This window comes from Copadichromis virginalis, linkage group LG1 (assembly GCF_057382275.1).
Source record: "Copadichromis virginalis isolate Kocher_CV1m ecotype Utaka linkage group LG1, C_Virginalis_male_GT1.1, whole genome shotgun sequence".
Taxonomy (NCBI): domain Eukaryota; kingdom Metazoa; phylum Chordata; class Actinopteri; order Cichliformes; family Cichlidae; genus Copadichromis; species Copadichromis virginalis.
This window is the reverse complement of record NC_140618.1, coordinates 277,019-288,106: the sequence shown is the minus strand read 5'-3', so window position 1 is coordinate 288,106 and position 11,088 is coordinate 277,019.

Here is an 11,088-nt window from a genome sequence, read left to right as displayed (position 1 = left end):
CAACTCCCAGGGAAGAACTACTCTATGATATTAGCTGAGAGAGAGGGATTTTGCGTCCTTTTCAACAACACATGGTGCACTTACATACTGGACGATGTACACTCATTAAACATGACTAACGCCCTGAATGCTTTGAGACAGATCCAGCAGGCCCAAAATCAGGACTATGTAAGTGATACAAGTGACTGGTTTTCTTGGCTTCACACTGGCTCCTGGTTACAGGTGCTAAAAGGACTACTTATCGGAGTTGAAATATTTTTACTTTTATTTTGTGTCTTTGTAACGTGTATACTGCCATGTCTAAAACTCATGATTAACCCCAAATTATTTTCTACTGTTGCTGCATACATAGCCATGACAAGTGATGATGATAATAACCCTAACCCTAACCCAACAAAACACCAAAAAGAAAAAAAACAAAACTTAACTGACCTCTTACCGTAGAAAAACAAAAACAGGATAAAAAGTCCCTAATCCTCAACTCAAAAAAATTACATGGGTGGCACCAACCTACTTACCTAGTGTTTCTAACAGAAAGGACTCTACGCGAGCAAGTGTATGGGGTCCCCAAACGTACCTAGTCCTCTTTACTCCCACCACAACCTTCAAACAAAAGAAATACACCAGAGGAGCCATGTGCCAAACAATTCTAAGCAAGGAAGAGAGCACCCCAAGCAGCCTCAAGTGAGTCTCCTTATCAAGGTGTGCACTCCTGGTTTGTCCAATCAAAGCCTCCTTCCTCTAATTAGCTGGAGATCCCCAAATTGACACCAGCCTGCAGTCTGTGTACCTAAGGGAATGGCAAACAAAACATGCAGCCTGCAGACACGTAGCACACACCTATCTGCAGCTTCTCTCCTCATTTTATCCCCCCTAAAACCCCATCCACTTCTAGACTGTGTCAGCACCCAAACAGACAAAAAACAAATAAAAAAATCAGCAAAAAATGTTTTAAACATAAGAATATCATGAAGAACTAACAATATAGTATCCACAACTGCCACCGCACTAATGTCTACTAGCTGAACCAGACCCCATAGACATCAAGACCTTTCCACTCAGGTCCAAGACAGGGGGCGTTTTCACTGACCAGAGCAAACACCACCTACAGCTCTACCCAGAACATGGTGACCGATCCTGTTGTAGAAGCCTTACTAAGGCTCTCAGCTATGAAGGTGCTAGACAACCTACCTACTATCAAGGATTCAGCAAAGCCACCAAAGCCTCACCAGTGGGAAGGCTCCTGGGAAAGATGGAATTCCACCAGAAGTTTTGAAAATTTGAAAACAAGCACTGGTGCCCACAAGACATGAGGAATGCAAACATCATCACTCTGTATAAGAATGAAGTGAATCGCAGTGACTGTAACAGCTATCGCAGCATTTATTTAGAGTTTACCTAGAGTCTCAGCATGGCTTCAGAGCTGGCAGGGCTACCATTGACATGAGCTTCTCCTTACGTCAGCTGCAGGAGAAGTGTAGAGAGCAGCAAGTACCATTGTATATCGCCTTTACAAACCTGATAAACCTTGCTGAGCTGAGTAGTGGAGTGAGCCAAGGCTGTGTCTTCGCAATTTTGTTCTCCATACTACTGCAGTTCACTTTCACTGATTGTTCTGAAGGGATCTGATTTCACACTAGAGATGAGGGAAAACTCATCCGCAAGTTGCTGTTTGCGGACAATCCAGCATTTATGTCACACAGTGAGGCTAGTCTGCAGCAGTTATTCAGTTGTTTGATGCGCACCTCCAAGAAGTTTGACTTAATAATCAGCCTGAAAAAGATAAACATCATGGCCCAGACATCAGCATCGACAACACAAATCTTGAGGTGCAAGACACTTTCACCTACTTGTATTCACCATGTCTAACTCCCTCTTTGTGGACATAGAAGTCAGTATCAGGATCGCCAAAGCTTCAGCCATGATGGCTAGACTGAACAAGTGCATGTGGAGCAATAGAAAGCTGACTGTGAACACGATACGCATCTGTCAAGCTTGCATACTCAATACATTATTATACAGCAGTGAGTCCTGGACCACATATGCCAGCCAGGAGAGAACAGCTTCTACCTCTGTTGTCTTAGAGGTATTCTGCACATTAAGTTGCAGGACAGAGTATTATTATCATCAAGGAGTGAATCAAAAGGGCAGAGAACACCAGAAATATGCAGCTTGTTGACAGGAGAACTAAGAGGAAAGCAAGGGCAGCTACTGCTAGAGCACAACCTTCCTTTGTGCTTGAGCAGTAGCTGCAGCTGGATTCCATCACTGGATTCATGCCAACCAACAGTAGGGGAGCTGGGGACGGTGAGGATAGAGCTAATGAGGTGAATTTGTTTTTCAACAGATTTGACACTACAGTGAATGTTCACGCCCCTACAACCTCAGCTTTAGTCAGCCTGAAATCTAGAGCCACACCACTGTCTCCCTCTCTCTTCACATAGCACTGCTGCCTCCGGTGAAAGTACTGACACTCCTCCCCCACCTATCACTTCCACTCAAGACCAGGTTCAGAGGCAAATGAAGAGACTCCACACAGGCACGTCTGCTGGACCAGATGGGATGAGTCCCCGCGTCCTCAAGGCCTGTGCCCCCCAAGCTTTGTGGAGTTTTTCATAAACTGTTCATCATTAGTCTGCAGAGGGTCCCAGTACTGTCTCGTCCCTGTACCAAATGCCCAGTGGCCCCCAGGATTACAGGCCTGTGGCACTAACCTCCGACATCATGAAGACCCTGGAAAGACTCATCCTGCACCAGCTCCGACCCATAATCAGACCACATCAGAATCCCCTTCAATTTGCTTACCAGCCCCGTCTCGGACGCGCCGGTGCGTCAAAATCACATGACTAATTTAAGAGGACACAGCTACAAGATGCAGCATGTCAGAGTTTTTTTGACTTGAGTCGAAAGTGGGGACTTCAAACTATATACCAGTTTTTGAATTGTGTCGATGGGCCACATAAAACCAGAGTTATGATAAAAAATACACGCGATGTTTTTTTCTGAACAAAACAGTGGCGTTTACAGCGGGAAGAACGATAAAAATGGCGTTTTCTACAGACAGCGCTAGCAAACACTCTCCGCTTGCGAGTGAAAAAAGAAAAAGAAAAAACACCCCTTCCCTATTGGTGTTAGAGTTTACCATGTCAGCCAATCAAAAAAATTATATGGCAACATGTGACATTTGGTTGTTTAGGGCAGCGGTCTCCAACCTTTTTTGCGCCACGGACCGGTTTATGCCCGACAATATTTTCACGGACCGGCCTTTAAGGTGTCGTGGATAAATACAACAAAATAAAACTAGTACCAGTACCGAAAAAAAGAAGATTTATTCATAACACACGTGAAAAGACCCAGGAAAACCGAGTTAACGATAAAAACAATAACAAAATAACGCTGGAAACCGATAAAAACCCTGAAAACTATACATTTCACACCTGAGCCTCAACTCTCGCGGCCCGGTACCAAGCGACTCACGGACCGGTACCGGTCCGAGGCCCGGGGGTTGGGGACCGCTGGTTTAGGGAGAAGAAGAAGTTTTAGTGGTGACACCCGCGACGGAAAGCGAAAGAAAGAGAGAGAGCGAGTTTTCATATGTGAGACATTAGTGACGTTTAGCGTGTTTGGAGGCTCTAGTTAGTTTGTTGTGTAGTTATTGTTTTGTATTGTGTGTCAGTTATACTGCTGAATTTCATATCTGCTCTAAAAAAGCCGTCAAAGGCAAATTCCAGTGTAAACGCTGTTCCCACATGGAAAACAGGACTGATCCACCTCCTGCTGTCAGACCTGCAGGGTTTAGGCCTGTGGTGTTCTCCTCTGTCTTATAGTGGAAACAAACTATTTTTTTGGACTGGCACAAATAATTTGTGTGCCGTCTTATTTGATGCAGCACACCTGATTGTTCTGTAAGTAGATTTAAATGGTTATATAAAAAAACGCCTGAGGCCTTTGGCTGCATTTTTAGGTAAATAGTACCATATAACTTTGTTGTTTGCAAAACTTGTGCATATTTTTTAGAAATGTACAATTTTTATTTGCATTTCAAGTTATGAAAATGATTTGTTAAACATGTTTGTGGGTTTTACAGTAAAAAATATAATTTTTTGTCTGAATTTAGATCAACTGTGCTAATATAGTTTACCAAAATGAAAAAAAATAACTCCAATTTCAGATATTTGAGGTTGTAGTGAAAATTATGATACCAAACAAGGCAAGAAAAACATATTTTAAAGGTGAAATATAGAGGTAAAATCAAAAGTAGTCAAAAACGGCCAATTATACCCTGGACCCCAGAGGGTTAAGGTGGTGTTGGAGAGGCAAATGTTGTCCAAGATAAAGACAATGTTAGATAATACCTCCCACCCACTCCAAAACATGCTGGCTAACCACAGGATCACACTCAGTGAGAGACTGAGATTACCCATAATGCACCACTGAGCGACACAGGAAATCATTCCTGCCTGTGGCCATCTCTCTGTACAACTCCATCTAATGTGTGTGTGTCTGTCTGTCTGTCCATTTTACATACATACATACCCAAATAAAGTAAGTACATGAGAGATTTCTGCACCCATCCTCATCAAACCCGATTTCAGTCAACCCTTCGTCGTGGAGGTGGACACCTCGGACGCAGGAGTGGGGGCAGTGCTCTCCCAGCGACAAGGCGGTAAGCTTCATCCTTGTGCTTACTTCTCTCGTCGTCTCTCTCCTGCAGAGAAGAATTATGATATGGGGAACCGAGAGCTATTGGCCATCAAGCTGGCCCTTGAAGAGTGGCGTCACTGGTTGGAGGGAGCTGCCAACCGTTCGTGGTTTGGACGGACCACAAACACTTGGAATACATCCGGTCTGCGAAACGACTCAACGTCAGGCAAGCTAGGTGGGCTCTGTTTCTCACCAGATTCCAATTCACAATCACATACAGACCCGGCTCTTGTAATGTCAAACCCGATGCCCTCTCACGCCAAGTTGCCGCTTCCGAAGACGCTGCCCAGGACGCCCCCATTCTTCCTTCCACGTGTGTTGTCGGGGCCCTAACCTGGGAGATTGAATCAGCTATTCGAGAGGCCCAACGAACGGAACCGACCCTGGTATGGGTCCCCCGGGCCTACTCTTTGTTCCCGCTACTGTCAGATCACGAGCTTTGCATCGGGCTCACACCGCCAACTTCACCTGCCACCCTGGGGTCCACTGCACCATTACCTTCCTCCAACGCTTTGCCTCTTGGCCATCTTTAGCTAAGGACGTCCGTGAATACATTGCTGCCTGTCCTACATGCGCTCAAAACAAGAGCAGCAATCAGCCATCTTCCGGCCTTCTCCAACCTCTACCGACCCCTGGCCGCCCGTGGTCACACATTGCAATGGACTTCATCACAGGCCTCCCTTCCTCATCAGGTAACTCAGTCATCCTTACTATCATTGATTGTTTTTCGAAAGCTGCTCACTTTGTCGCCCTCCCCAAGCTCCCCACTGCTTCAGAAACAGCTCGACTCCTGACTAACCATGTCTTTCGCCTTCACGGAATCCCCACGGACATCATCTCCTATAGGGGGCCGCAGTTCACATCACAGGTCTGGAAAGAATTCTGCAATGCCCTCGGAGGGCAGGTCGGTCTCTCCTCTGGTTTCCACCCTCAGACTAATGGCCAGACAGAACAGGCCAATCAGGAACTCGAGGCGGCCCTTCGGTGCTTGGCATCCACCAATCAGACAACTTGGAGTGAGCAACTCCCGTGGATTGAGTATGCCCACAATAGTCTTACCTCCTCAGCCACCGGGGTGTCCCCCTTCGAAGCATCTCTGGGCTACCAACCACCTCTCTTTCCGGCCGTTGAAGGTGAACACTTTGTCCCTTCTGTCCAGCAGCATCTACGGAGGTGTCGATGTGCCTGGAGATCCACCCTGGCAGCCCTTCTTCGCACAGCTGATCGCAATGAACGCCTGGCGGACCGTCACCGGACCCCCGCACCTGCCTACACCCCGGGACAAAAGGTTTGGCTGTTGACCCGATTTGTTCCGCTCCGCTCCCACCTTCATTGGTCCGTTTGTTATAGACTCTCAGGTTAACCCAGTTTCTGTCCGTCTCAAATTGCCCCGAAATATGCGGATCCATAACGTGTTTCATGTGTCTCAAGTGAAACCCTGCCTGTCCAGTCCTTTGTGCCCTTCTTCCAGGCCCCCGCCACCCACCCGGGTCATCGATGGCCACCCGGCTTTCATTGTCTCTCGGATCATGGACTTCAGGCGCCGGGGTTGTGGCCTGCAGTATTTGGTGGACTGGGAGGGCTACGGGATGGAGGAGTGGTCCTGGATTCCGCGGGCTGCCCTGCTGGACCATGGCATGGTGCGGGCATTCCACGAGGCCCATCTTGACAAGCCTGGGGGTCGCCGGGAGGCTCCCGTTGGGGGGGTGGGTACTGTCACGGCCTGAGGGATCGGCGAGACGCTGATCGGCCGTTTCTGTCTTTTTCTCTCTTTCGTGCTCTCTTTTGTGGGTTCACACCCTCGGCCCACGCCCACGGAACAGAACACACCTGATGCCCATGAAGGTGAACGACATTTAAGCCAGGAGATGACTGCTGGTCTTCGCTGGATCATTGTCTGCCACACGTTAGTGAAAGTCGAACTTCAGCTCAAGATAAGTCAAGTGCCTTTTGTGAATATCGTTCTCATTCCTGTCTCCTTATCTACAGACCCCCTGGATTACCCTTCCCGTGTGAATCTGTGTCACAAGTGTGAAAGAAGAGGACTGCCGTCATGTATGTGGAGAGTTGGAGAGCGAGTGATTCCCCCCTTGGATTTCCCTGGAGCCCGTCCCTCACATTTCTGTATATAGCACTACCCCGCACTCTCTGTATATACACTTTGGTGAACTCTGTAAATAAATCCTTGTGTTCAGCTGCTTCAGGAGTCCCGCGTTTGAGTCCCCTGCATTGAACCTTAACATAAATATGCCATATCTGAACATTACTCATCCACAGTCCATCAAAATCAGACTAACAACAATAAATATATTCATATGTGTGTCAGGGGTGTGGTCTTTGAAGGGTGGTGCAGCGGGCTCAATGGGATGGGGCAGGGAGACTGATGATGCACGCGGAGGTAATTTGCCTAATGAAGTCTCTCCCTTTCTTTAGTGACATCGGAGACAGGAATGAGTGGAATGTGAGATCTGCTTAAAATCGGACCAAATCAAGAACAAGTACTGAACCAAGTATTACCCGTCAGCAGAACGTGTGTGTGGGATCAGTTTCATTCACAATGTGAAAGACTAATATCTGTAAATTCTGAGAATTAAACAATGAAACACACACACTCACACATATGTATATATGTATATTCAAATTCAAATTTTATTTGTCACATACACAGTCATACACAGTACGATATGCAGTGAAATGCTTACACAACTGCTCGTGACCTAAAGAAAAAAAGGCTATGAATAAGACAGGAAATAAATATGAAAATTAAAAAGGGTAAATTTAACTAGGAAGGAATAAAATAAAATATAAAAATGAAAGTTAAAAATAAAATAACTGTACAACAACAAATTAGAATGAAGGGTAAATTTAACTGGGAAAGAATAAGATAAAATATATAAATTAAAGTTGAAAAAAAATAACTGTACAACAAAATACACAATACACAGTATAGACAATATGTGATTGAGAGACCGTATCACCTGCGGGAAGAAGCTCCTCCTCATTCTCTCTGTGTTGGTCTTCAGGGAGCGGAATCGCTTTCCTGACCTCAGTAGTGAGAACAGTGCATTGTTGGGATGGCTGAGGTCCTTCACGATCTTCCTGGCCTTGGTCCAGCACCACCTGCTGTAGATTGAGTGCAGGTCAGGGAGCTCGGAGTGGATGGTGCGCTCAGCTGATCGCACAACCCTCTGTAGAGCTCATCTGTCCTGCATGGTGCTGTTCCTGAACCAGGTTGAGATGTTTCCCGTCAGGATGTTTTCTATGGTGCACAAGTAAAAGTTCCTGAGCACCTTGGAGGGCAGTCAGAAGTCTCTCAAGCGTCTGAGGTGGTAGAGACGCTGTCGGGCCTTTTTCACCACGGTGTTGATGTGACAGGACCATGACAGGTCCTGCGTGATGTGAACTCCGAGGTATTTGAAGCTGTCCACTCTCTCCACTGGGCACTCGTTGATGACGGGGGTCTGGTAGTTCCTCTCCTGCTTAGTGCTGAAGTCCACTATCAGCTCCTTTGTCTTACTGACGTTTAGAAGGAGGTTGTTCCTCTGGCACCAGTTCTCCAGATTCCTAATCTCCTTCAGGTAGGCCCTCTCGTTGTTATCAGAGATCAGGCCCACCACGACGGTGTCGTCAGCAAACTTGATGATGGTGGTGGAGCTGGTAGTGGCCACACAGTCATATGTGTACAAAGAGTACAGCAGGGGGCTCAGAACACACCCCTGGGGGGCTCCAGTGCTGAGAGTGGTGGAGGCTGAGACATGTCCGCCCATCCTTACTGCCTGTGGTCTGCCAGTTAGGAAGTTGGAGATCCACTGACACATAGATAGACACACACCTTGCCTACATGAGCTGAGTCCCAGGTGCTCCCGTTTGGTGGTGAGTGTGGAGGGAATTATGGTATTAAATGCAGAGCTGTAGTCTATGAAGAGCATTTTAACATAATTCCCCCTTCTAGTGTCCAAGTGAGTAAGCGATGTGTGGAGGAGATGAGAGATAGCATCGTCTGTGGAACGATTCCCTTCAGGCTTAGAGGGAACATGTTCTGCCCGGTGGTGTAGGGTCCTGATTACTCCAAGTTTGTGTTCCAAAGGGTGATGGGAGTCAAAGAGGAGGTACTGGATAAAAACATCAAGTTCACCAGGGAAGACACAAAGGACAACTGTCTGCCTTTTCTGGACTGCGCTGTGCACATTGAAGAGAACGGCAAACTCAACATCGAAGTTTACCGGAAGCGAACTGTAGTGGGTCCAGTGTGTCTGGTAGTGAAGAAATGATGACGTCTCTGACCAGGCGTTCAAAGCACTTCATCACTACTGAGGTGAGGGCTACAGGGCGATAGTCATTGAGAGAAGCAGGGTGGGGTTTCTTCGGGACAGGAACAATGATGGACTCTTTGAAGCATGTGGGGATCACCGACTGAGATAAAGAGATGCTGAATATCTCAGTGAACACAGGAGCTAGCTGGTATGCGCAGTCTCTTAGGATACGACCTGGGATGCTGTCTGGTCCTGCTGCTTTCCTGGTGTTCACTCTCTTGAAGGCTCTCCTCACGTCATGCTCTGAGATGACGAGCACGTTTCCAGGGCTGGCAGTATCTTCCTGTCTGCAGCCATTAGCGCCGATAGCACTAGCATCGTTGGAGTCCTTAGCTGCAGCCTCGAAGCGAGCATAGAAGGTGCTCAGCTCGTCTGCCAGAGTCACGTCCGCGTTCGTCATACCGGTTGTTGGTGCTTTATAATCCGTTATTGTCCTTAGTCCCTGCCACAGGCTCCTAGAGTCACTCTGTTGCAGTTGTGACTCTAGTTTCCTCCCGTAGCGCTGCTTCGTCTCTTTCACCGCCTTCCGCACGTCATATGACACGGCTTTGTACGGGTCCATGTCCCCCGTAGCGAGTCCCGTGTTGTAGGCAGCGGTGCGGGATCTCAGAGCGTCGCGGATGGTTTTATCCACCCACGGCTTCTGGTTGGGAAACGTTGTGATAGTCTTTGTCTCCACGGTATCATCCGCTAGTTTCCCGAATAATCCCACAACCACCTCGGTAAACACGTTGATGTCATCATCGGAGCTGTCTGCGTCGTCAAGTGCTTCCTGTAACGCGGCCACCGATTGGTCCGTCCAGCGCGCGACCTTCCTATGAACCGGAACTTCCTGTTCCAGCCTTTGTTTGTATTTTGGCATGAGGAAGATGGCGGCGTGATCGGATTTGCCAAACGGAGGGCGAGATTGTGCCTTGTAGCCGTCCTTGACCGTAGTGTAGCAGTGATCCAGTGTCCTTTCACCCCTGGTGGGGCAGGTGATGTGTTGATGAAAGTTCGGCGCTGCGCGTTTGAGGTTGGCAGTATTAAAGTCCCCCGTCACAATAAGCGCGGCATCCCGGTGTTGTGTCTGGTGCTGTGTGAGTATATATATATACTTATATACTTATATTTTTTTTTGTTTTTTTTTTTTATTTTAAGAGACTGAATTTACCATTTTAATTATTTCATAACTTTCCCAAATAACTAGCTAATAAAGTAAATTTTTACATTTCAACATATTTACAGCAGAATTTCAATCACAAAAGCAGCATTTACACAGGCTTTTTCGTCGTTTTTGATTTTTTGATTTACGTTCTTTGTGCTTCTTTGTTTTTCATGGTTTTTCTAAATTGAAGCATTCAATATTTCATATATAAAACTACTTTTATTTATTTGAAGGTGAAGATCCTGGAAAAAGACTGTCGCTGGTATTTTACTGTGTGTAGCATTCAGATTCATGTCTCCTAGTGTTTGGCCACTAGACTTTCAGTCTGTTTCAAAATAGAGAAAAGGAGAAAAGTTCAGAGACAGTGCTGATGTGTCCTTTAAATGTCAGTAACTATAGGAACTGTAGGTCTCCAGGTATTACGTGAAACCAGCTCAGTTGTTGCTTTTATAACACAGATCTGTTTCCTTGTGCACTCTTCCCCCTGCTGGTGTAAAACCATAACCGTGGGACTTAACCATATGTTGTGTACTCATTAACATATTGATATCTTTTATATATAATTCATGAGAACATGTTTTCAAATTATTATTCAAAATAAGCTGTATTTTGAAACGTGTTCTCCATTTTTCTGTTTCTTGTTTATTCTCTGTGAAGGGATTCAAACGACTGAGCTACATTATGAGAGATCGTTTTATGAGTAGGTAGGTTATGAAATGATAACTTTGACACAACGCTGCTGAATGGGAAATATTTTTAGCATAATTATTCTTAGAAATGCACTGCAGTGTTTCTGCTAGCGTGTCATTAGAACATATCCTCAAAAAAAGAACAATTTTCTATCAGGATGGGACTAGGCAAGACACAGTGTCTTTGCTTTATACTTCCCCATGTTAAAACTCTTTAAAATATATCCTCTTAAAA